Source organism: Chiloscyllium punctatum, chromosome 47, assembly GCF_047496795.1.
Source record: "Chiloscyllium punctatum isolate Juve2018m chromosome 47, sChiPun1.3, whole genome shotgun sequence".
NCBI classification, from domain to species: domain Eukaryota; kingdom Metazoa; phylum Chordata; class Chondrichthyes; order Orectolobiformes; family Hemiscylliidae; genus Chiloscyllium; species Chiloscyllium punctatum.
Genome location: NC_092785.1, coordinates 16351005 through 16378379, shown reverse-complemented (window position 1 = coordinate 16378379; position 27375 = coordinate 16351005). Strand labels below are relative to the sequence as shown.

Here is a 27375-nt window from a genome sequence, read left to right as displayed (position 1 = left end):
GAGGGACACACTCCGATAAACCGAGGGAGGGAGAGGGACACACTCCGATAAACCGATGGAGGGAGAGGGAGGGAGAGGGACACATTCCGATAAACCGAGGGAGGGAGAGGGAGGGAGAGGGACACATTCCGATAAACCGAGGGAGGGAGAGGGAGTGAGAGGGTCACACTCCGATAAACCGAGGGAGGGAGAGGGACACACTCCGATAAACCGAGGGAGGGAGAGGGAGTGAGAGGGTCACACTCCGATAAACCGAGGGAGGGAGAGGGTCACACTCCGATAAACCGAGGGAGGGAGAGGGACACACTCCGATAAACCGAGGGAGGGAGAGGGACACACTCCGATAAACCGAGGGAGGGAGAGGGTCACATTCCGATAAACCGAGGGAGGGAGAGGGAGTGAGAGGGTCACACTCCGATAAACCGAGGGAGGGAGAGGGACACACTCCGATAAACCGAGGGAGGGAGAGGGAGGGAGAGGGACACACTCCGATAAACCGAGGGAGGGAGAGGGACACACTCCGATAAACCGAGGGAGGGAGAGGGTCACACTCCGATAAACCGAGGGAGGGAGAGGGACACACTCCGATAAACCGAGGGAGGGAGAGGGTCACACTCCGATAAACCGAGGGAGGGAGAGGGACACACTCCGATAAACCGAGGGAGGGAGAGGGAGGGAGAGGGTCACACTCCGATAAACCGAGGGAGGGAGAGGGAGGGAGAGGGACACACTCCGATAAACCGAGGGAGGGAGAGGGACACATTCCGATAAACCGAGGGAGGGAGAGGGAGGGAGAGGGACACACTCCGATAAACCGAGGGAGGGAGAGGGACACACTCCGATAAACCGAGGGAGGGAGAGGGAGGGAGAGGGACACACTCCGATAAACCGAGGGAGGGAGAGGGACACACTCCGATAAACCGAGGGAGGGAGAGGGAGGGAGAGGGACACACTCCGATAAACCGAGGGAGGGGGAGGGAGGGAGAGGGACACACTCCGATAAACCGAGGGAGGGAGAGGGACACACTCCGATAAACCGAGGGAGGGAGAGGGTCACACTCCGATAAACCGAGGGAGGGAGAGGGAGGGAGAGGGTCACACTCCGATAAACCGAGGGAGGGAGAGGGACACACTCCGATAAACCGAGGGAGGGAGAGGGAGGGAGAGGGACACACTCCGATAAACCGAGGGAGGGAGAGGGACACACTCCGATAAACCGAGGGAGGGAGAGGGAGGGAGAGGGACAAACTCCGATAAACCGAGGGAGGGAGAGGGAGGGAGAGGGACATACTCCGATAAACCGAGGGAGGGAGAGGGAGGGAGAGGGTCACACTCCGATAAACCGAGGGAGGGAGAGGGACACACTCCGATAAACCGAGGGAGGGAGAGGGAGGGAGAGGGTCACACTCCGATAAACCGAGGGAGGGAGAGGGAGGGAGAGGGACATACTCCGATAAACCGAGGGAGGGAGAGGGAGGGAGAGGGACACACTCCGATAAACCAAGGGAGGGAGAGGGTCACACTCCGATAAACCGAGGGAGGGAGAGGGACACACTCCGATAAACCGAGGGAGGGAGAGGGACACACTCCGATAAACCGAGGGAGGGAGAGGGACACACTCCGATAAACCGAGGGAGGGATAGGGACACACTCCGATAAACCGAGGGAGGGAGAGGGTCACACTCCGATAAACCGAGGGAGGGAGAGGGAGGGAGAGGGTCACACTCCGATAAACCGAGGGAGGGATAGGGACACACTCCGATAAACCGAGGGAGGGAGAGGGACACACTCCGATAAACCGAGGGAGGGAGAGGGACACACTCCGATAAACCGAGGGAGGGAGAGGGTCACACTCCGATAAACCGAGGGAGGGAGAGGGTCACACTCCGATAAACCGAGGGAGGGAGAGGGAGGGAGAGGGTCACACTCCGATAAACCGAGGGAGGGAGAGGGTCACACTCCGATAAACCGAGGGAGGGAGAGGGAGGGAGAGGGTCACACTCCGATAAACCGAGGGAGGGAGAGGGACACACTCCGATAAACCGAGGGAGGGAGAGGGTCACACTCCGATAAACCGAGGGAGGGAGAGGGACACACTCCGATAAACCGAGGGAGGGAGAGGGAGGGAGAGGGACACACTCCGATAAACCGAGGGAGGGAGAGGGAGGGAGAGGGACACACTCCGATAAACCGAGGGAGGGAGAGGGAGGGAGAGGGACACACTCCGATAAACCGAGGGAGGGAGAGGGACACACTCCGATAAACCGAGGGAGGGAGAGGGAGGGAGAGGGACACACTCCGATAAACCGAGGGCGGGAGAGGGTCACACTCCGATAAACCGAGGGAGGGAGAGGGACACACTCCGATAAACCGAGGGAGGGAGAGGGACACACTCCGATAAACCGAGGGAGGGAGAGGGAGGGAGAGGGACACACTCCGATAAACCGAGGGAGGGAGAGGGAGGGAGAGGGACACACTCCGATAAACCGAGGGAGGGAGAGGGAGGGAGAGGGACACACTCCGATAAACCGAGGGAGGGAGAGGGACACACTCCGATAAACCGAGGGAGGGAGAGGGTCACACTCCGATAAACCGAGGGAGGGAGAGGGAGGGAGAGGGACACACTCCGATAAACCGAGGGAGGGAGAGGGACACACTCCGATAAACCGAGGGAGGGAGAGGGACACACTCCGATAAACCGAGGGAGGGAGAGGGAGGGAGAGGGACACACTCCGATAAACCGAGGGAGGGAGAGGGACACACTCCGATAAACCGAGGGAGGGAGAGGGACACACTCCGATAAACCGAGGGAGGGAGAGGGTCACACTCCGATAAACCGAGGGAGGGAGAGGGAGGGAGAGGGTCACACTCCGATAAACCGAGGGAGGGAGAGGGTCACACTCCGATAAACCGAGGGAGGGAGAGGGTCACACTCCGATAAACCGAGGGAGGGAGAGGGTCACACTCCGATAAACCGAGGGAGGGAGAGGGAGGGAGAGGGTCACACTCCGATAAACCGAGGGAGGGAGAGGGTCACACTCCGATAAACCGAGGGAGGGAGAGGGACACACTCCGATAAACCGAGGGAGGGAGAGGGAGGGAGAGGGTCACACTCCGATAAACCGAGGGAGGGAGAGGGACACACTCCGATAAACCGAGGGAGGGAGAGGGTCACACTCCGATAAACCGAGGGAGGGAGAGGGACACACTCCGATAAACCGAGGGAGGGAGAGGGAGGGAGAGGGACACACTCCGATAAACCGAGGGAGGGAGAGGGACACACTCCGATAAACCGAGGGAGGGAGAGGGACACACTCCGATAAACCGAGGGAGGGAGAAAGACACACTCCGATAAACCGAGGGAGGGAGAGGGTCACACTCCGATAAACCGAGGGAGGGAGAGGGAGGGAGAGGGACACACTCCGATAAACCGAGGGAGGGAGAGGGACACACTCCGATAAACCGAGGGAGGGAGAGGGACACACTCCGATAAACCGAGGGAGGGAGAGGGAGGGAGAGGGACACACTCCGATAAACCGAGGGAGGGAGAGGGACACACTCCGATAAACCGAGGGAGGGAGAGGGACACACTCCGATAAACCGAGGGAGGGAGAGGGACACACTCCGATAAACCGAGGGAGGGAGAGGGAGGGAGAGGGACACACTCCGATAAACCGAGGGAGGGAGAGGGACACACTCCGATAAACCGAGGGAGGGAGAGGGTCACACTCCGATAAACCGAGGGAGGGTGAGGGAGGGAGAGGGACACACTCCGATAAATCGAGGGAGGGAGAGGGACACACTCCGATAAACCGAGGGAGGGAGTGGGAGGGAGAGGGACACACTCCGATAAACCGAGGGAGGGAGAGGGAGGGAGAGAGTCACACTCCGATAAACCGAGGGAGGGAGAGGGACACACTCCGATAAACCGAGGGAGGGAGAGGGAGGGAGAGGGACACACTCCGATAAACCGAGGGAGGGAGAGGGACACACTCCGATAAACCGAGGGAGGGAGAGGGAGGGAGAGGGACACACTCCGATAAACCGAGGGAGGGAGAGGGTCACACTCCGATAAACGGAGGGAGGGAGAGGGAGGGAGAGGGACACACTCCGATAAACCGAGGGAGGGAGAGGGTCACACTCCGATAAACCGAGGGAGGGAGAGGGTCACACTCCGATAAACCGAGGGAGGGAGAGGGACACACTCCGATAAACCGAGGGAGGGAGAGGGTCACACTCCAATAAACCGAGTGAGGGAGAGGGACACACTCCGATAAACCGAGGGAGGGAGAGGGAGGGAGAGGGACACACTCCGATAAACCGAGGGAGGGAGAGGGTCACACTCCGATAAACCGAGGGAGGGAGAGGGTCACACTCCGATAAACCGAGGGAGGGAGAGGGTCACACTCCGATAAACCGAGGGAGGGAGAGGGTCACACTCCGATAAACCGAGGGAGGGAGAGGGAGGGAGAGGGACACACTCCGATAAACCGAGGGAGGGAGAGGGTCACACTCCGATAAACCGAGGGAGGGAGAGGGACACACTCCGATAAACCGAGGGAGGGAGAGGGTCACACTCCGATAAACCGAGGGAGGGAGAGGGAGGGAGAGGGACACACTCCGATAAACCGAGGGAGGGAGAGGGTCACACTCCGATAAACCGAGGGAGGGGGAGGGTCACACTCCGATAAACCGAGGGAGGGAGAGGGTCATACTCCGATAAACCGAGGGAGGGAGAGGGAGGGAGAGGGACACACTCCGATAAACCGAGGGAGGGAGAGGGAGGGAGAGGGACACACTCCGATAAACCGAGGGAGGGAGAGGGAGGGAGAGGGACACACTCCGATAAACCGAGGGAGGGAGAGGGTCATACTCCGATAAACCGAGGGAGGGAGAGGGACACACTCCGATAAACCGAGGGAGGGAGAGGGAGGGAGAGGGACACACTCCGATAAACCGAGGGAGGGGGAGGGACACACTCCGATAAACCGAGGGAGGGAGAGGGACACACTCCGATAAACCGAGGGAGGGAGAGGGTCACACTCCGATAAACCGAGGGAGGGAGAGGGAGGGAGAGGGACACACTCCGATAAACCGAGGGAGGGAGAGGGTCACACTCCGATAAACCGAGGGACGGAGAGGGACACACTCCGATAAACCGAGGGAGGGAGAGGGTCACACTCCGATAAACCGAGGGAGGGAGAGGGAGGGAGAGGGACACACTCCGATAAACCGAGGGAGGGAGAGGGTCACACTCCGATAAACCGAGGGAGGGAGAGGGACACACTCCGATAAACCGAGGGAGGGAGAGGGACACACTCCGATAAACCGAGGGAGGGAGAGGGTCACACTCCGATAAACCGAGGGAGGGAGAGGGACACACTCCGATAAACCGAGGGAGGGAGAGGGAGGGAGAGGGACACACTCTGATAAACCGAGGGAGGGAGAGGGTCACACTCCGATAAACCGAGGGAGGGAGAGGGACACACTCCAATAAACCGAGGGAGGGAGAGGGAGGGAGAGGGACACACTCCGATAAACCGAGGGAGGGAGAGGGAGGGAGAGGGACACACTCCGATAAACCGAGGGAGGGAGAGGGAGGGAGAGGGACACACTCCGATAAACCGAGGGAGGGAGAGGGTCACACTCCGATAAACCGAGGGAGGGAGAGGGAGGGAGAGGGACACACTCCGATAAACCGAGGGAGGGAGAGGGTCACACTCCGATAAACCGAGGGAGGGAGAGGGAGGGAGAGGGACACACTCCGATAAACCGAGGGAGGGAGAGGGAGGGAGAGGGACACACTCCGATAAACCGAGGGAGGGAGAGGGAATCACTCCGATAAACAGAGGGAGGGAGAGGGAGGGAGAGGGACACACTCCGATAAACCGAGGGAGGGAGAGGGAGGGAGAGGGACACACTCCGATAAACCGAGGGAGGGAGAGGGACACACTCCGATAAACCGAGGGAGGGAGAGGGACACACTCCGATAAACCGAGGGAGGGAGAGAGACACACTCCGATAAACCGAGGGAGGGGGAGGGAGGGAGAGGGACACACTCCGATAAACCGAGGGAGGGAGAGAGACACACTCCGATAAACCGAGGGAGGGAGAGGGACACACTCCGATAAACCGAGGGAGGGAGAGGGACACACTCCGATAAACCGAGGGAGGGAGAGGGACACACTCCGATAAACCGAGGGAGGGAGAGGGTCACACTCCGATAAACCGAGGGAGGGAGAGGGAGGGAGAGGGACACACTCCGATAAACCGAGAGAGGGAGAGGGAGGGAGAGGGTCACACTCCGATAAACCGAGGGAGGGAGAGGGACACACTCCGATAAACCGAGGGAGGGAGAGGGACACACTCCGATAAACCGAGAGAGGGAGAGGGAGGGAGAGGGACACACTCCGATAAACCGAGGGAGGGAGAGGGACACACTCCGATAAACCGAGAGAGGGAGAGGGAGGGAGAGGGACACACTCCGATAAACCGAGGGAGGGAGAGGGACACACTCCGATAAACCGAGGGAGGGAGAGAGACACACTCCGATAAACCGAGGGAGGGAGAGGGTCACACTCCCATAAACCGAGGGAGGGAGAGGGTCACACTCCCATAAACCGAGGGAGGGAGAGGGACACACTCCGATAAACCGAGGGAGGGAGAGGGACACACTCCGATAAACCGAGGGAGGGAGAGGGACACACTCCCATAAACCGAGGGAGGGAGAGGGTCACACTCCGATAAACCGAGGGAGGGAGAGGGACACACTCCGATAAACCGAGGGAGGGAGAGGGAGGGAGAGGGACACACTCCGATAAACCGAGGGAGGGAGAGGGAGGGAGAGGGTCACACTCCGATAAACCGAGGGAGGGAGAGGGAGGGAGAGGGACACACTCCGATAAACCGAGGGAGGGAGAGGGACACACTCCGATAAACCGAGGGAGGGAGAGGGACACACTCCGATAAACCGAGGGAGGGAGAGGGAGGGAGAGGGACACACTCCGATAAACCGAGGGAGGGAGAGGGTCACACTCCGATAAACCGAGGGAGGGAGAGGGAGGGAGAGGGTCACACTCCGATAAACCGAGGGAGGGAGAGGGTCACACTCCGATAAACCGAGGGAGGGAGAGGGAGGGAGAGGGTCACACTCCGATAAACCGAGGGAGGGAGAGGGACACACTCCGATAAACCGAGGGAGGGAGAGGGTCACACTCCGATAAACCGAGGGAGGGAGAGGGACACACTCCGATAAACCGAGGGAGGGAGAGGGAGGGAGAGGGACACACTCCGATAAACCGAGGGAGGGAGAGGGAGGGAGAGGGTCACACTCCGATAAACCGAGGGAGGGAGAGGGTCACACTCCGATAAACCGAGGGAGGGAGAGGGACACACTCCGATAAACGGAGGGAGGGAGAGGGTCACACTCCGATAAACCGAGGGAGGGAGAGAGACACACTCCGATAAACCGAGGGAGGGAGAGGGAGGGAGAAGGTCACACTCCGATAAACCGAGGGAGGGAGAGGGACACACTCCGATAAACCGAGGGAGGGAGAGGGAGGGAGAGGGACACACTCCGATAAACCGAGGGAGGGAGAGGGACACACTCCGATAAACCGAGGGAGGGAGAGGGACACACTCCGATAAACCGAGGGAGGGAGAGGGTCACACTCCGATAAACCGAGGGAGGGAGAGGGAGGGAGAGGGACACACTCCGATAAACCGAGGGAGGGAGAGGGAGGGAGAGGGACACACTCCAATAAACCGAGGGAGGGGGAGGGAGGGAGAGGGACACACTCCGATAAACCGAGGGAGGGAGAGGGACACACTCCGATAAACCGAGTGAGGGAGAGGGTCACACTCCGATAAACCGAGGGAGGGAGAGGGAGGGAGAGGGACACACTCCGATAAACCGAGGGAGGGAGAGGGACACACTCCGATAAACCGAGGGAGGGGGAGGGAGGGAGAGGGACACACTCCGATAAACCGAGGGAGGGAGAGGGACACACTCCGATAAACCGAGGGAGGGAGAGGGACACACTCCGATAAACCGAGGGAGGGAGAGGGAGGGAGAGGGACACACTCCGATAAACCGAGGGAGGGAGAGGGACACACTCCGATAAACCGAGGGAGGGGGAGGGAGGGAGAGGGACACACTCCGATAAACCGAGGGAGGGAGAGGGACACACTCCGATAAACCGAGGGAGGGGGAGGGAGGGAGAGGGACACACTCCGATAAACCGAGGGAGGGAGAGGGACACACTCCGATAAACCGAGGGACGGAGAGGGACACACTCCGATAAACCGAGGGAGGGAGAGGGTCACACTCCGATAAACCGAGGGACGGAGAGGGACACACTCCGATAAACCGAGGGAGGGAGAGGGAGGGAGAGGGACACACTCCGATAAACCGAGGGAGGGAGAGGGTCACACTCCGATAAACCGAGGGAGGGAGAGGGACACACTCCGATAAACCGAGGGAGGGAGAGGGACACACTCCGATAAACCGAGGGAGGGAGAGGGTCACACTCCGATAAACCGAGGGAGGGAGAGGGTCACACTCCGATAAACCGAGGGAGGGAGAGGGACACACTCCGATAAACCGAGGGAGGGAGAGGGTCACACTCCGATAAACCGAGGGAGGGAGAGGGAGGGAGAGGGACACACTCCGATAAACCGAGGGAGGGAGAGGGTCACACTCCGATAAACCGAGGGAGGGAGAGGGAGGGAGAGGGACACACTCCGATAAACCGAGGGTGGGAGAGGGAGGGAGAGGGACACACTCCGATAAACCGAGGGAGGGAGAGGGAGGGAGAGGGTCACACTCCGATAAACCGAGGGAGGGAGAGGGAGGGAGAGGGACACACTCCGATAAACCGAGAGAGGGAGAGGGAGGGAGAGGGACACACTCCGATAAACCGAGGGAGGGAGAGGGACACACTCCGATAAACCGAGGGAGGGAGAGGGAGGGAGAGGGACACACTCCGATAAACCGAGGGAGGGAGAGGGACACACTCCGATAAACCGAGGGAGGGAGAGAGACACACTCCGATAAACCGAGGGAGGGAGAGGGTCACACTCCGATAAACCGAGGGAGGGAGAGGGACACACTCCGATAAACCGAGGGAGGGAGAGGGACACACTCCCATAAACCGAGGGAGGGAGAGGGTCACACTCCGATAAACCGAGGGAGGGAGAGGGACACACTCCGATAAACCGAGGGAGGGAGAGGGAGGGAGAGGGACACACTCCGATAAACCGAGGGAGGGAGAGGGAGGGAGAGGGTCACACTCCGATAAACCGAGGGAGGGAGAGGGAGGGAGAGGGACACACTCCGATAAACCGAGGGAGGGAGAGGGACACACTCCGATAAACCGAGGGAGGGAGAGGGACACACTCCGATAAACCGAGGGAGGGAGAGGGAGGGAGAGGGACACACTCCGATAAACCGAGGGAGGGAGAGGGAGGGAGAGGGTCACACTCCGATAAACCGAGGGAGGGAGAGGGAGGGAGAGGGACACACTCCGATAAACCGAGGGAGGGAGAGGGACACACTCCGATAAACCGAGGGAGGGAGAGGGACACACTCCGATAAACCGAGGGAGGGAGGGACACACTCCGATAAACCGAGGGAGGGAGAGGGAGGGAGAGGGACACACTCCGATAAACCGAGGGAGGGAGAGGGAGGGAGAGGGACACACTCCGATAAACCGAGGGAGGGAGAGGGACACACTCCGATAAACCGAGGGAGGGAGAGGGACACACTCCGATAAACCGAGGGAGGGAGAGGGAGGGAGAGGGTCACACTCCGATAAACCGAGGGAGGGAGAGGGAGGGAGAGGGACACACTCCGATAAACCGAGGGAGGGAGAGGGACACACTCCGATAAACCGAGGGAGGGAGAGGGAGGGAGAGGGACACACTCCGATAAACCGAGGGAGGGAGAGGGACACACTCCGATAAACCGAGGGAGGGAGAGGGAGGGAGAGGGACACACTCCGATAAACCGAGGGAGGGAGAGGGACACACTCCGATAAACCGAGGGAGGGAGAGGGAGGGAGAGGGACACACTCCGATAAACCGAGGGAGGGAGAGGGTCACACTCCGATAAACCGAGGGAGGGAGAGGGACACACTCCGATAAACCGAGGGAGGGAGGGACACACTCCGATAAACCGAGGGAGGGAGAGGGAGGGAGAGGGACACACTCCGATAAACCGAGGGAGGGAGAGGGAGGGAGAGGGACACACTCCGATAAACCGAGGGAGGGAGAGGGACACACTCCGATAAACCGAGGGAGGGAGAGGGACACACTCCGATAAACCGAGGGTGGGAGAGGGAGGGAGAGGGACACACTCCGATAAACCGAGGGAGGGAGAGGGAGGGAGAGGGTCACACTCCGATAAACCGAGAGAGGGAGAGGGAGGGAGAGGGACACACTCCGATAAACCGAGGGAGGGAGAGGGACACACTCCGATAAACCGAGGGAGGGAGAGAGACACACTCCGATAAACCGAGGGAGGGAGAGGGTCACACTCCCATAAACCGAGGGAGGGAGAGGGTCACACTCCCATAAACCGAGGGAGGGAGAGGGACACACTCCGATAAACCGAGGGAGGGAGAGGGACACACTCCGATAAACCGAGGGAGGGAGAGGGACACACTCCCATAAACCGAGGGAGGGAGAGGGTCACACTCCGATAAACCGAGGGAGGGAGAGGGACACACTCCGATAAACCGAGGGAGGGAGAGGGAGGGAGAGGGACACACTCCGATAAACCGAGGGAGGGAGAGGGAGGGAGAGGGTCACACTCCGATAAACCGAGGGAGGGAGAGGGAGGGAGAGGGACACACTCCGATAAACCGAGGGAGGGAGAGGGACACACTCCGATAAACCGAGGGAGGGAGAGGGACACACTCCGATAAACCGAGGGAGGGAGAGGGAGGGAGAGGGACACACTCCGATAAACCGAGGGAGGGAGAGGGTCACACTCCGATAAACCGAGGGAGGGAGAGGGAGGGAGAGGGTCACACTCCGATAAACCGAGGGAGGGAGAGGGTCACACTCCGATAAACCGAGGGAGGGAGAGGGAGGGAGAGGGTCACACTCCGATAAACCGAGGGAGGGAGAGGGACACACTCCGATAAACCGAGGGAGGGAGAGGGTCACACTCCGATAAACCGAGGGAGGGAGAGGGACACACTCCGATAAACCGAGGGAGGGAGAGGGAGGGAGAGGGACACACTCCGATAAACCGAGGGAGGGAGAGGGAGGGAGAGGGTCACACTCCGATAAACCGAGGGAGGGAGAGGGTCACACTCCGATAAACCGAGGGAGGGAGAGGGAGGGAGAAGGTCACACTCCGATAAACCGAGGGAGGGAGAGGGACACACTCCGATAAACCGAGGGAGGGAGAGGGAGGGAGAGGGACACACTCCGATAAACCGAGGGAGGGAGAGGGACACACTCCGATAAACCGAGGGAGGGAGAGGGACACACTCCGATAAACCGAGGGAGGGAGAGGGTCACACTCCGATAAACCGAGGGAGGGAGAGGGAGGGAGAGGGACACACTCCGATAAACCGAGGGAGGGAGAGGGAGGGAGAGGGACACACTCCAATAAACCGAGGGAGGGGGAGGGAGGGAGAGGGACACACTCCGATAAACCGAGGGAGGGAGAGGGACACACTCCGATAAACCGAGTGAGGGAGAGGGTCACACTCCGATAAACCGAGGGAGGGAGAGGGAGGGAGAGGGACACACTCCGATAAACCGAGGGAGGGAGAGGGACACACTCCGATAAACCGAGGGAGGGGGAGGGAGGGAGAGGGACACACTCCGATAAACCGAGGGAGGGAGAGGGACACACTCCGATAAACCGAGGGAGGGAGAGGGACACACTCCGATAAACCGAGGGAGGGAGAGGGACACACTCCGATAAACCGAGGGAGGGAGAGGGACACACTCCGATAAACCGAGGGAGGGAGAGGGAGGGAGAGGGACACACTCCGATAAACCGAGGGAGGGAGAGGGACACACTCCGATAAACCGAGGGAGGGGGAGGGAGGGAGAGGGACACACTCCGATAAACCGAGGGAGGGAGAGGGACACACTCCGATAAACCGAGGGAGGGGGAGGGAGGGAGAGGGACACACTCCGATAAACCGAGGGAGGGAGAGGGACACACTCCGATAAACCGAGGGACGGAGAGGGACACACTCCGATAAACCGAGGGAGGGAGAGGGTCACACTCCGATAAACCGAGGGACGGAGAGGGACACACTCCGATAAACCGAGGGAGGGAGAGGGAGGGAGAGGGACACACTCCGATAAACCGAGGGAGGGAGAGGGTCACACTCCGATAAACCGAGGGAGGGAGAGGGACACACTCCGATAAACCGAGGGAGGGAGAGGGACACACTCCGATAAACCGAGGGAGGGAGAGGGTCACACTCCGATAAACCGAGGGAGGGAGAGGGTCACACTCCGATAAACCGAGGGAGGGAGAGGGACACACTCCGATAAACCGAGGGAGGGAGAGGGTCACACTCCGATAAACCGAGGGAGGGAGAGGGAGGGAGAGGGACACACTCCGATAAACCGAGGGAGGGAGAGGGTCACACTCCGATAAACCGAGGGAGGGAGAGGGAGGGAGAGGGACACACTCCGATAAACCGAGGGTGGGAGAGGGAGGGAGAGGGACACACTCCGATAAACCGAGGGAGGGAGAGGGAGGGAGAGGGTCACACTCCGATAAACCGAGGGAGGGAGAGGGAGGGAGAGGGACACACTCCGATAAACCGAGAGAGGGAGAGGGAGGGAGAGGGACACACTCCGATAAACCGAGGGAGGGAGAGGGACACACTCCGATAAACCGAGGGAGGGAGAGGGACACACTCCGATAAACCGAGGGAGGGAGAGGGACACACTCCGATAAACCGAGGGAGGGAGAGGGACACACTCCGATAAACCGAGGGAGGGAGAGGGAGGGAGAGGGACACACTCCGATAAACCGAGGGAGGGAGAGGGACACACTCCGATAAACCGAGGGAGGGAGAGAGACACACTCCGATAAACCGAGGGAGGGAGAGGGTCACACTCCGATAAACCGAGGGAGGGAGAGGGACACACTCCGATAAACCGAGGGAGGGAGAGGGACACACTCCCATAAACCGAGGGAGGGAGAGGGTCACACTCCGATAAACCGAGGGAGGGAGAGGGACACACTCCGATAAACCGAGGGAGGGAGAGGGAGGGAGAGGGACACACTCCGATAAACCGAGGGAGGGAGAGGGAGGGAGAGGGTCACACTCCGATAAACCGAGGGAGGGAGAGGGAGGGAGAGGGACACACTCCGATAAACCGAGGGAGGGAGAGGGACACACTCCGATAAACCGAGGGAGGGAGAGGGACACACTCCGATAAACCGAGGGAGGGAGAGGGAGGGAGAGGGACACACTCCGATAAACCGAGGGAGGGAGAGGGAGGGAGAGGGTCACACTCCGATAAACCGAGGGAGGGAGAGGGAGGGAGAGGGACACACTCCGATAAACCGAGGGAGGGAGAGGGACACACTCCGATAAACCGAGGGAGGGAGAGGGACACACTCCGATAAACCGAGGGAGGGAGGGACACACTCCGATAAACCGAGGGAGGGAGAGGGAGGGAGAGGGACACACTCCGATAAACCGAGGGAGGGAGAGGGAGGGAGAGGGACACACTCCGATAAACCGAGGGAGGGAGAGGGACACACTCCGATAAACCGAGGGAGGGAGAGGGACACACTCCGATAAACCGAGGGAGGGAGAGGGAGGGAGAGGGTCACACTCCGATAAACCGAGGGAGGGAGAGGGAGGGAGAGGGACACACTCCGATAAACCGAGGGAGGGAGAGGGACACACTCCGATAAACCGAGGGAGGGAGAGGGAGGGAGAGGGACACACTCCGATAAACCGAGGGAGGGAGAGGGACACACTCCGATAAACCGAGGGAGGGAGAGGGAGGGAGAGGGACACACTCCGATAAACCGAGGGAGGGAGAGGGACACACTCCGATAAACCGAGGGAGGGAGAGGGAGGGAGAGGGACACACTCCGATAAACCGAGGGAGGGAGAGGGTCACACTCCGATAAACCGAGGGAGGGAGAGGGAGGGAGAGGGACACACTCCGATAAACCGAGGGAGGGAGAGGGACACACTCCGATAAACCGAGGGAGGGAGAGGGACACACTCCGATAAACCGAGGGAGGGAGAGGGACACACTCCGATAAACCGAGGGAGGGAGAGGGAGGGAGAGGGTCACACTCCGATAAACCGAGGGAGGGAGAGGGAGGGAGAGGGACACACTCCGATAAACCGAGGGAGGCAGAGGGAGGGAGAGGGACACACTCCGATAAACCGAGGGAGGGAGAGGGAGGGAGAGGGACACACTCCGATAAACCGAGGGAGGGAGAGGGAGGGAGAGGGTCACACTCCGATAAACCGAGGGAGGGAGAGGGTCACACTCCGATAAACCGAGGGAAGGAGAGGGACACACTCCGAGAAACCGAGGGAGGGAGAGGGACACACTCCGATAAACTGAGGGAGGGAGAGGGACACACTCCGATAAACCGAGGGACGGAGAGGGAGGGAGAGGGACACACTCCGATAAACCGAGGGAGGGAGAGGGACACACTCCGATAAACCGAGGGAGGGAGAGGGTCACACTCCGATAAACCGAGGGAGGGAGAGGGACACACTCCGATAAACCGAGGGAGGGAGAGGGACACACTCCGATAAACCGAGGAAGGGAGAGGGAGGGAGAGGGTCACACTCCGATAAACCGAGGGAGGGAGAGTGAGGGAGAGGGACACACTCCGATAAACCGAGGGAGGGAGAGGGAGGGAGAGGGTCACACTCCGATAAACCGAGGGAGGGAGAGGGTCACGCTCCGATAAACCGAGGGAGGGATAGGGACACACTCCGATAAACCGAGGGAGGGAGAGGGACACACTCCGATAAACCGAGGGAGGGAGAGGGTCACACTCCGATAAACCGAGGGAGGGAGAGGGAGGGAGAGGGACACACTCCGATAAACCGAGGGAGGGAGAGGGACACACTCCGATAAACCGAGGGCGGGAGAGGGACACACTCCGATAAACCGAGGGAGGGAGAGGGACACACTCCGATAAACCGAGGGAGGGAGGGGGAGGGAGAGGGACACACTCCGATAAACCGAGGGAGGGAGAGGGTCACACTCCGATAAACCGAGGGAGGGAGAGGGAGGGAGAGGGACACACTCCGATAAACCGAGGGAGGGAGAGGGACACACTCCGATAAACCGAGGGAGGGAGAGGGAGGGAGAGGGACACACTCCGATAAACCGAGGGAGGGAGAGGGACACACTCCGATAAACCGAGGGAGGGAGAGGGAGGGAGAGGGACACACTCCGATAAACCGAGGGAGGGACAGGGACACACTCCGATAAACCGAGGGAGGGAGAGGGAGGGAGAGGGACACACTCCGATAAACCGAGGGATGGAGAGGGAGGGAGAGGGTCACACTCCGATAAACCGAGGGAGGGAGAGGGACACACTCCGATAAACCGAGGGAGGGAGAGGGAGGGAGAGGGACACACTCCGATAAACCGAGGGAGGGAGAGGGAGGGAGAGGGACACACTCCGATAAACCGAGGGAGGGAGAGTGAGGGAGAGGGACACACTCCGATAAACCGAGGGAGGGAGAGGGACACACTCCGATAAACCGAGGGAGGGAGAGGGTCACACTCCGATAAACCGAGGGAGGGAGAGGGTCACACTCCGATAAACCGAGGGAGGGAGAGGGAGGGAGAGGGTCACACTCCGATAAACCGAGGGAGGGAGAGTGAGGGAGAGGGACACACTCCGATAAACCGAGGGAGGGAGAGGGACACACTCCGATAAACCGAGGGAGGGAGAGGGACACACTCCGATAAACCGAGGGAGGGAGAGGGTCACACTCCGATAAACCGAGGGAGGGAGAGGGAGGGAGAGGGTCACACTCCGATAAACCGAGGGAGGGAGAGGGAGGGAGAGGGACACACTCCGATAAACCGAGGGAGGGAGAGGGTCACACTCCGATAAACCGAGGGAGGGAGAGGGAGGGAGAGGGACACACTCCGATAAACCGAGGGAGGGAGAGGGACACACTCCGATAAACCGAGGGAGGGAGAGGGTCACACTCCGATAAACCGAGGGAGGGAGAGGGAGGGAGAGGGACACACTCCGATAAACCGAGGGAGGGAGAGGGTCACACTCCGATAAACCGAGGGAGGGAGAGGGAGGGAGAGGGACACACTCCGATAAACCGAGGGAGGGAGAGGGTCACACTCCGATAAACCGAGGGAGGGAGAGGGACACACTCCGATAAACCGAGGGAGGGAGAGGGTCACACTCCGATAAACCGAGGGAGGGAGAGGGTCACACTCCGATAAACCGAGGGAGGGAGAGGGACACACTCCGATAAACCGAGGGAGGGAGAGGGACACACTCCGATAAACCGAGGGAGGGAGAGGGACACACTCCGATAAACCGAGGGAGGGAGAGGGTCACACTCCGATAAACCGAGGGAGGGAGAGGGACACACTCCGATAAACCGAGGGAGGGAGAGGGAGGGAGAGGGACACACTCCGATAAACCGAGGGAGGGAGAGGGACACACTCCGATAAACCGAGGGAGGGAGAGGGTCACACTCCGATAAACCGAGGGAGGGAGAGGGAGGGAGAGGGTCACACTCCGATAAACCGAGGGAGGGAGAGGGTCACACTCCGATAAACCGAGGGAGGGAGAGGGTCACACTCCGATAAACCGAGGGAGGGAGAGGGAGGGAGAGGGACACACTCCGATAAACCGAGGGAGGGAGAGGGAGGGAGAGGGACACACTCCGATAAACCGAGGGAGGGAGAGGGTCACACTCCGATAAACCGAGGGAGGGAGAGGGAGGGAGAGGGACACACTCCGATAAACCGAGGGAGGGAGAGGGAGGGAGAGGGACACACTCCGATAAACCGAGGGAGGGAGAGGGTCACACTCCGATAAACCGAGGGAGGGAGAGGGTCACACTCCGATAAACCGAGGGAGGGAGAGGGTCACACTCCGATAAACCGAGGGAGGGAGAGGGTCACGCTCCGATAAACCGAGGGAGGGAGAGGGTCACACTCCGATAAACCGAGGGAGGGAGAGGGACACACTCCGATAAACCGAGGGAGGGAGAGGGTCACACTCCGATAAACCGAGGGAGGGAGAGGGTCACACTCCGATAAACCGAGGGAGGGAGAGGGAGGGAGAGGGACACACTCCGATAAACCGAGGGAGGGAGAGGGAGGGAGAGGGACACACTCCGATAAACCGAGGGAGGGAGAGGGAGGGAGAGGGACACACTCCGATAAACCGAGGGAGGGAGAGGGTCACACTCCGATAAACCGAGGGAGGGAGAGGGAGGGAGAGGGACACACTCCGATAAACCGAGGGAGGGAGAGGGTCACACTCCGATAAACCGAGGGAGGGAGAGGGAGGGAGAGGGACACACTCCGATAAACCGAGGGAGGGAGAGGGACACACTCCGATAAACCGAGGGAGGGAGAGGGTCACACTCCGATAAACCGAGGGAGGGAGAGGGTCACACTCCGATAAACCGAGGGAGGGAGAGGGAGGGAGAGGGACACACTCCGATAAACCGAGGGAGGGAGAGGGACACACTCCGATAAACCGAGGGAGGGAGAGGGTCACACTCCGATAAACCGAGGGAGGGAGAGGGAGGGAGAGGGTCACACTCCGATAAACCGAGGGAGGGAGAGGGTCACACTCCGATAAACCGAGGGAGGGAGAGGGTCACACTCCGATAAACCGAGGGAGGGAGAGGGAGGGAGAGGGACACACTCCGATAAACCGAGGGAGGGAGAGGGTCACACTCCGATAAACCGAGGGAGGAGAGGGAGGGAGAGGGACACACTCCGATAAACCGAGGGAGGGAGAGGGACACACTCCGATAAACCGAGGGAGGGAGAGGGACACACTCCGATAAACCGAGGGAGGGAGAGGGTCACACTCCGATAAACCGAGGGAGGGAGAGGGAGGGAGAGGGTCACACTCCGATAAACCGAGGGAGGGAGAGGGTCACACTCCGATAAACCGAGGGAGGGAGAGGGAGGGAGAGGGACACACTACGATAAACCGAGGGAGGGAGAGGGAGGGAGAGGGTCACACTCCGATAAACCGAGGGAGGGAGAGGGACACACTCCGATAAACCGAGGGAGGGAGAGGGAGGGAGAGGGACCCACTCCGATAAACCGAGGGAGGGAGAGGGACACACTCCGATAAACCGAGGGAGGGAGAGGGAGGGAGAGGGACACACTCCGATAAACCGAGGGAGGGAGAGGGTCACACTCCGATAAACCGAGGGAGGGAGAGGGAGGGAGAGGGACACACTCCGATAAACCGAGGGAGGGAGAGGGACACACTCCGATAAACCGAGGGAGGGAGAGGGACACACTCCGATAAACCGAGGGAGGGAGAGGGACACACTCCGATAAACCGAGGGAGGGAGAGGGTCACACTCCGATAAACCGAGGGAGGGAGAGGGTCACACTCCGATAAACCGAGGGAGGGAGAGGGAGGGAGAGGGTCACACTCCGATAAACCGAGGGAGGGAGAGGGACACACTCCGATAAACCGAGGGAGGGAGAGGGAGGGAGAGGGTCACACTCCGATAAACCGAGGGAGGGAGAGGGAGGGGGAGGGACACACTCCGATAAACCGAGGGAGGGAGAGGGAGGGAGAGGGACACACTCCGATAAACCGAGGGAGGGAGAGGGACACACTCCGATAAACCGAGGGAGGGAGAGGGAGGGAGAGGGACACACTCCGATAAACCGAGGGAGGGAGAGGGACACACTCCGATAAACCGAGGGAGGGAGAGGGAGGGAGAGGGACACACTCCGATAAACCGAGGGAGGGAGAGGGTCACACTCCGATAAACCGAGGGAGGGAGAGGGTCACACTCCGATAAACCGAGGGAGGGAGAGGGAGGGAGAGGGTCACACTCCGATAAACCGAGGGAGGGAGAGGGAGGGAGAGGGTCACACTCCGATAAACCGAGGGAGGGAGAGGGACACACTCCGATAAACCGAGGGAGGGAGAGGGTCACACTCCGATAAACCGAGGGAGGGAGAGGGACACACTCCGATAAACCGAGGGAGGGAGAGGGACACACTCCGATAAACCGAGGGAGGGAGAGGGAGGGAGAGGGACACACTCCCATAAACCGAGGGAGGGAGAGGGAGGGAGAGGGACACACTCCGATAAACCGAGGGAGGGAGAGGGACACACTCCGATAAACCGAGGGAGGGAGAGGGAGGGAGAGGGACACACTCCGATAAACCGAGGGAGGGAGAGGGAGGGAGAGGGACACACTCCGATAAACCGAGGGAGGGAGGGGGAGGGAGAGGGACACACTCCGATAAACCGAGGGAGGGAGAGGGTCACACTCCGATAAACCGAGGGAGGGAGAGGGAGGGAGAGGGACACACTCCGATAAACCGAGGGAGGGAGAGGGACACACTCCGATAAACCGAGGGAGGGAGAGGGAGGGAGAGGGACACACTCCGATAAACCGAGGGAGGGAGAGGGAGGGAGAGGGACACACTCCGATAAACCGAGGGAGGGAGAGGGACACACTCCGATAAACCGAGGGAGGGAGAGGGAGGGAGAGGGTCACACTCCGATAAACCGAGGGAGGGAGAGGGAGGGAGAGGGTCACACTCCGATAAACCGAGGGAGGGAGAGGGAGGGAGAGGGTCACACTCCGATAAACCGAGGGAGGGAGAGGGAGGGAGAGGGTCACACTCCGATAAACCGAGGGAGGGAGAGGGTCACACTCCGATAAACCGAGGGAGGGAGAGGGTCACACTCCGATAAACCGAGGGAGGGAGAGGGTCACACTCCGATAAACCGAGGGAGGGAGAGGGTCACACTCCGATAAACCGAGGGAGGGAGAGGGAGGGAGAGGGACACACTCCGATAAACCGAGGGAGGGAGAGGGACACACTCCGATAAACCGAGGGAGGGAGAGGGAGGGAGAGGGTCACACTCTGATAAACCGAGGGAGGGAGAGGGTCACACTCCGATAAACCGAGGGAGGGAGAGGGTCACACTCCGATAAACAGCCGGAGGCCATTTAGCCCCTTCCCCAACCTGTCCCACAAGGGGAACAGCAGGAGGCCATTCAGCCCCTTCTCCAGTCTGTTCCACCCCCAGCCCACTCTCGGGTCCTGTCCCTCCCTCCAGCCCGGGATCCCCGGGGGGGGGGGGGTGAGTGGTCTAACCTGGGGCCTGTAGCGCAGGCTCTCCCTGTCTCTCTGTCTCTCGGTGTCTGTGTGTGTGTCAGATTGAGGCTGGGGGACGGCAGGACCATGGCCTTGGGACTGATACAGAGGGAGGGACAGGACATCCTCTTCACCCACCCGGACAGATCACACCCTCCCCCACTCACACTCACACTCACACTCACACACACACCCTCCCCCACTCACACACACACTCACACCCTCCCCCACACACACTCACACACTCACACTCACACACACACACACAAACACACACATGCACACACGCACACTCACACACTCACTCACCCACACACACACTCACTCACCCACACACTCACACACACTTACACACACACTCACACAAACACTCAAGCACACTCACACACTCTCTCTCTCACACACACACTTTCACACACACACTCTCTCACACAGACATATGCACACACACTCACACATTCACCCAAACAGACACACTCAAACGCACACACACACACACTCACACACTCTCTCACACACATACACTCACACACTCACACACACACTCTCACACACAATCATACTCACACACACTCATACACACTAACACACACTCTCTCTCACACACACACACACAAGTACACTCACACACACACACCCTCACACTCACACAAACACTCAAGCACACTCTCACACACACTTTCACACACACACTCAAACACACACACACACTCTCACACACACAAGCACACTCTCACACCCTTACACACTCACACACACAATCACACACTCACACACACACACTTTCACACACACACTCACACACACAGAAACATGCACACACACTCACACATACACCCAAACAGACACACTCACACAAACATTCACACACTCACACTAACACACACACATGTGTGGGGGGGAGGTGTGTGTTGGGGGGTATGTCTGTGTGTGTGGAGGGGGGTGTGTGTGTGGGGGGGTGTTTGTGTAGGGGTGTATGTGCATGTGGGGTATGTGTGGGGAGAGCTTGTTTGGGGGGGGATGGGTTGGGGTGTATGTGTGTTTGGGTGTGGTTGGGGGGGATGTGTTGGGGTGCATGTGTGTGTGGGGTGGAAGTGTGTATGGGGGGTGTGGGGGGGGGGGTTTGTGTGGGGGGGGGGGTTTGTGTAGGGGTGTGGCTAAGTGTGTGGGTGTGTGTGTGTGTTCTGTTGTATGTGTGTTGGGGGGTGTGAGGGGGGTTGATTTGGGAGGAGGTGTGTGTTGGGGTGTATGTGTGTTTGGGTGTGGTTGGGGGGGATGTGTTGGGGTGTATGTGTGTGTGGGGTGGAAGTGTGTATGGGGGGTGTGTGTGGGGGGGTGTTTGTGTCGGGGTGTATGTGCATGTGGGGTATGTGTGGGGAGAGCTTGTTTGGGGGGAGGTGTGTGTTGGGGTGTATGTGTGTGGGGGGATTGGTGTGTATGTGGGTTGGTGTGTGGGTGTGTGTGTTGGGGTGTATGTGTGTGTGGGGGTGGGTGTGTGTGCGTGGTGTGTATGTGTGTGTGTGTGTGTGTCGGGGGGGGTTGGTGTGGGGGGGGGGTGTATGTGTGTGTGGGGGGGAGGTGTGTGTGGGGGGGAGGTGTGTATGGGGGAGGTGTGTGTTGGGGTGTATGTGTGTGTGGGGGGGTGGTGTGTGTGTGTTGGCGTGGGTGTGTGTGTGGGTGTGTGTGGGTGGGCGTGTGTGTGTTGAGGTGTATGTGTGTGTTGGGGGACTGTGTGTGGGGGAGGTGTGTGTTGGGGTGTGTGTGTGGGGGGGGTGTATGTGTGTGTATGGGGGAGGTGTGTGTGGGGGGTGATGTGTGTTGGGGTGTGTGTGTTAGGGTGTATGTGTGTGTGGGGTGTGTGTGTGGGGGTGTGGTGTGTGTTGGTGTGTATGTGTGTATGTGTGTGTGGGTGTGTGTGGGGTGAGGTGTGTGTTGGTGTGTCTCTCTGGGTCTCTCCGGGACCCTCTGGGACCCTCTGGGACTCTCTGGGACTCTCTGGGACTCTCTGGGTCTCTCTGGGACTGTCTGAGTCTCTCTGGGTCTGTCTGGGTCTCTCTGGGTCTCTCTGGGACTGTCTGAGTCTCTCTGGGACTGTCTGTGTCTCTCTGTATCTCTCTTGGACTGTCTGTGTCTCTCTGGGTCTCTCTGGGACTGTCTGTGTCTCTCTGGGTCTCTCTGGGTCTCTCTGGGACTCTCTGGGTCTCTCTGGGACTGTCTGAGTCTCTCTGGGTCTCTCTGGGACTGTCTGAGTCTCTCTGTGTCTCACTGGGACTGTCTGAATCTCTCTGGGTCTCTCTGGGTCTCTCTTGGACTGTCTGTGTCTCTCTGGGTCTCTCTGGGACTCTCTGGGTCTCTCTGGGACTGTCTGAATCTCTCTGAGTCCGTCTGAGTCTGTCTGAGTCTCTCTGGGACTCTTTGGGCCTGTCTGAGAGTCTCTGGGTCTCTCTGGGATTGTCTGGGTCTCTCTGGGACTGTCTGGGTCTCTCTGGGATTGTCTGGGTCTCTCTGGGTCTGTCTGGGTCTCTCTGGGCCCCTCGGGGTCTCTCTGGGTCTGTCTGGGTCACTCTGGGATTGTCTGGATCTCCCTGGTATCCTCTGGGACTGTCTGGGACTGTCTGGGTCTCTCTGGGACTGTCTGGGTCTCTCTGGTATCCTCTGGGACTCTCTGGGACTCTCTGGGTCCCTCTGAGTCTCCCTGCGTCTGTCTGAGTCTCTCTGGGTCTGTCTGAGAGTCCCTGGGTCTCTCTGGGATTGTCTGGGTCTCTCTGTGTCTCTCTGGGTCTCTCTGGGACCCTCTGGGTCTCCCTAAGTCCCTCTGTGTCTCTCTGGGTCTCTCTGGGACTGTCTGTGTCTCTCTGGGACTGTCTGAGTCCCTCTGGGCCTCTCTGGGTCTGTCTGAGTCTCTCTGGGTCTCTCTGGGTCTGTCTGAGTCCCTCTGGGTCTCTCTGGGTCTCTCTGAGTCTGTCTGGGTCTGTCTTGGTCTCTCTTGGAATGTCTGAGTCTCTCTGGGTCTCTCTGTGTCTCTCTGAGTCTCTCTGAGTCTGTCTGGGTCTGTCTGAGTCCCTCTGGGTCTCTCTGGGTCTGTCTGAGTCTCTCTGGGTCCCTCTGGGTCTGTCTGAATCTCTCTGACTCTCTCTCAGTCTCTCTGGGTCTGTCTGGGTCCCTCTGGGTCTCTCTATGAGCCTCTGTGTCCCTCTGGGTCTCTCTGGGACTGTCTGGGTCCCTCTGGGTCTGTCTGAGTCTCTCTGGGTCTGTCTGTGTCCCTCTGGGTCTCTCTGTGTCTCTCTGTGTCCCTCTGTGTCCCTCTGGGTCTCTCTGTGTCTCTCTGTGTCCCTCTGGGTCTCTCTGAGTCTCTCTGTGTCCCTCTGGGTCTCTCTGTGTCTCTCTATGACCCTCTGTGTCCCTCTGGGTCTCTCTGTGTCTCTCTGTGTCCCTCTGTGTCCCTCAGGGTCTCTCTGGGTCTCTCTATGACCCTCTGTGTCCCTCTGTGTCTCTCTCTGACCCTCTGTGTCCCTCTGGGTCCCTCTGTGTCTCTCTATGACCCTCTGTGTCCCTCTATGAAACTCTGTGTCTCTCTATGACCCTCTATGTCCCTCTGTGTCTCTCTATGACCCTCTGTGTCCCTCTGGGTCCCTCTGTGTCCCTCTATGACCCTCTGTGACCCTCTCTGTCCCTCTATGACCCTCTCTGTGTCTCTCTCTGATCCTCTCTGTCCCTCTATGTCTCTCTGTGTCCCTCTATGACCCTCTCTGTCCCTCTATGACCCTCTGTGACCCTCTGTGTCCCTCTCTGTCCCTCTGTGTCCCTCTCTATGACCCTCTCTGTCCCTCTCTGACCCTCTCTCTGTCCCTCTGTCCCTCTCTCTGTCCCTCTGTGTCCCTCTCTGTCCCTCTCTGACACTCTCTGTCCCTCTCTCTGTCCCTCTGTGTCCCTATCTGTCCCTCTCTGACACTCTCTGTCCCTCTCTATGACCCTCTCTGTCCCTCTGTGACTCTCTCTCTGTCCCTCTCTGTCCCTCTCTGACCCTCTCTGTCCCTCTCTCTGACCCTCTCTCTGTCCCTCTGTGACTCTCTCTCTGTCCCTCTCTGACACTCTCTGTCCCTCTCTCTGTCCCTCTGTGTCCCTCTCTGTCCCTCTCTGACCCTCTCTGTCCCCCTGTGTCCCCCTGTGTCCCTCTCTGACACTCTCTGTCCCTCTCTCTGACCCTCTGTGTCCCTCTCTGTCCCTCTCTGACCCTCTCTGTCCCTCTCTCTGACCCTCTGTGTCCCTCTCTGTCCCTCTCTGACCCTCTCTGTCCCTCTCTCTGACCCTCTCTGTCCCTCTCTGACCCTCTCTCTGTCCCTCTGTGTCCCTCTCTGACACTCTCTGTCCCTCTCTCTGTCCCTCTCTGACACTCTCTGACCCTCTCTGACACTCTCTGTCCCTCTCTCTGTCCCTCTCTGTCCCTCTCTGACCCTCTCTCTGTCCCTCTCTGTCCCTCTCTGACCCTCTGACCCTCTCTGTCCCTCTCTGTCCCTCTCTGACCCTCTGTGTCCCTCTCTGTCCCTCTCTGACCCTCTCTCTGTCCCTCTCTGTCCCTCTCTGACCCTCTCTCTGTCCCTCTCTGTCCCTCTCTGTCCCTCTCTCTGACCCTCTCTGTCCCTCTCTGACCCTCTGACCCTCTCTGTCCCTCTCTGTCCCTCTCTGACCCTCTGTGTCCCTCTCTGTCCCTCTCTCTGACACTCTCTGTCCCTCTCTGTCCCTCTCTGACCCTCTCTCTGTCCCTCTCTGTCCCTCTCTGTCCCTCTCTCTGTCCCTCTCTGACACTCTCTGTCCCTCTCTGACCCTCTCTGACCCTCTGTGTCCCTCTCTGTCCCTCTCTGACCCTCTCTGACCCTCTCTGTCCCTCTCTGTCCCTCTCTGACCCTCTCTGACCCTCTCTGTCCCTCTCTGACCCGCTCTCTGTCCCTCTGTGTCCCTCTCTGACACTCTCTGTCCCTCTCTCTGTCCCTCTCTGACACTCTCTGACCCTCTCTGACCCTCTCTGTCCCTCTCTCTGACCCTCTCTCTGTCCCTCTCTGTCCCTCTCTCTGTCCCTCTCTGTCCCTCTCTGACCCTCTCTGACCCTCTCTGTCCCTCTCTGACCCTCTCTCTGTCCCTCTGTGTCCCTCTCTGACACTCTCTGTCCCTCTCTCTGTCCCTCTCTGACCCTCTCTCTGTCCCTCTGTGTCCCTCTCTCTGTCCCTCTGTGTCCCTCTCTCTGACCCTCTCTGACACTCTCTGTCCCTCTCTCTGTCCCTCTCTGTCCCTCTCTGACCCTCTCTCTGTCCCTCTCTGTCCCTCTCTGACCCTCTGACCCTCTCTGTCCCTCTCTGTCCCTCTCTGACCCTCTGTGTCCCTCTCTGTCCCTCTCTCTGACACTCTCTGTCCCTCTCTGTCCCTCTCTGTCCCTCTCTGACCCTCTCTCTGTCCCTCTCTGTCCCTCTCTCTGTCCCTCTCTGTCCCTCTCTGACCCTCTCTCTGTCCCTCTCTGTCCCTCTCTCTGTCCCTCTCTGACCCTCTCTCTGTCCCTCTCTGTCCCTCTCTCTGTCCCTCTCTGACACTCTCTGTCCCTCTCTGACCCTCTCTCAGTCCCTCTCTGTCCCTCTCTCTGACCCTCTCTCTGTCCCTCTCTGTCCCTCTCTGTCCCTCTCTGACCCTCTCTGTCCCTCTCTCTGACCCTCTCTGTGTCTCTCTCTGACCCTCTCTGTGTCTCTCTGACCCTCTCTGACCCTCTCTGTGTCTCTCTCTGACCCCGGTCCCTCTCTGACCCTCTCTGTCCCTCTCTCTGACCCTCTCTGTGTCTCTCTCTGACCCTCTCTGTGTCTCTCTGACCCTCTCTGACCCTCTCTGTGTCTCTCTCTGACCCCGGTCCCTCTCTGACCCTCTCTGTCCCTCTCACTGTCCCTCTCTCTGTCCCTCTCTGTCCCTCTCTGACCCTCTCTGACCCTCTCTGTCCCTCTCTGACCCTCTCTCTGTCCCTCTGCGTCCCTCTCTGACACTCTCTGTCCCTCTCTCTGTCCCTCTCTGACACTCTCTGACCCTCTCTGACACTCTCTGTCCCTCTCTCTGTCCCTCTCTGTCCCTCTCTGACCCTCTCTCTGTCCCTCTCTGTCCCTCTCTGACCCTCTGACCCTCTCTGTCCCTCTCTGTCCCTCTCTGACCCTCTGTGTCCCTCTCTGTCCCTCTCTCTGACACTCTCTGTCCCTCTCTCTCCCTCTCTGTCCCTCTCTGACCCTCTCTCTGTCCCTCTCTGTCCCTCTCTCTGTCCCTCTCTGTCCCTCTCTGACCCTCTCTCTGTCCCTCTCTGACCCTCTCTCTGTCCCTCTCTGTCCCTCTCTCTGTCCCTCTCTGACCCTCTCTCTGTCCCTCTCTGTCCCTCTCTCTGTCCCTCTCTGACACTCTCTGTCCCTCTCTGTCCCTCTCTGTCCCTCTCTGACCCTCTCTGTCCCTCTGACCCTCTCTGTCCCTCTCTGACCCTCTCTCAGTCCCTCTCTGTCCCTCTCTCTGACCCTCTCTCTGTCCCTCTCTCTGTCCCTCTCTCTGTCCCTGTCTGTCCCTCTCTCTGACCCTCTCTGACCCTCTCTCTCCCTCTCTGACCCTCTCTGTCCCTCTCTGACCCTCTCTGTCTCTCTCTGCCCCTCTCTATGTCCCTCTGTGTCCCTCTCTCTGTCTCTCTCTGTCCCTCTCTGTCTCTCTCTGTCCCTCTCTGACCCTCTCTGACCCTCTCTGTCCCTCTCTCTGACCCTCTCTGTCCCTCTCTGTCTCTCTCTGTCCCTCTCTGACCCTCTCTGACCCTCTCTGTCCCTCTCTCTGACCCTCTCTGTCCCTCTCTCTGACCCTCTCTAAGTCCCTCTCTGTCCCTCTCTCTGACCCTCTCTGTCCCTCTCTGTCCCTCTCTGACCCTCTCTATGTCCCTCTCTGACCCTCTCTGTCCCTCTCTGACCCTCTCTATGTCCCTCTCTGTCCCTCTCTGACCCTCTCTGACCCTCTCTATGTCCCTCTATGTCCCTCTTTGTC

General features: G+C 59.6%; 1 protein-coding gene across 1 annotated transcript in view; it reads right to left on the bottom strand.

Annotated features, from left to right (window-relative positions):
* LOC140468649 (membrane-spanning 4-domains subfamily A member 12-like) overlaps window positions 1–20375 on the bottom strand; it is a 123072-nt gene extending 102697 nt beyond the window's left edge. Inside the window, exon 1 of the mRNA XM_072564733.1 lies at window positions 20338–20375. The gene's annotated coding sequence lies outside the window, so the exon portion shown is untranslated. The remainder of the gene's footprint in view (window positions 1–20337) is intronic.
* Window positions 20376–27375: the final 7000 nt, after the last annotated feature.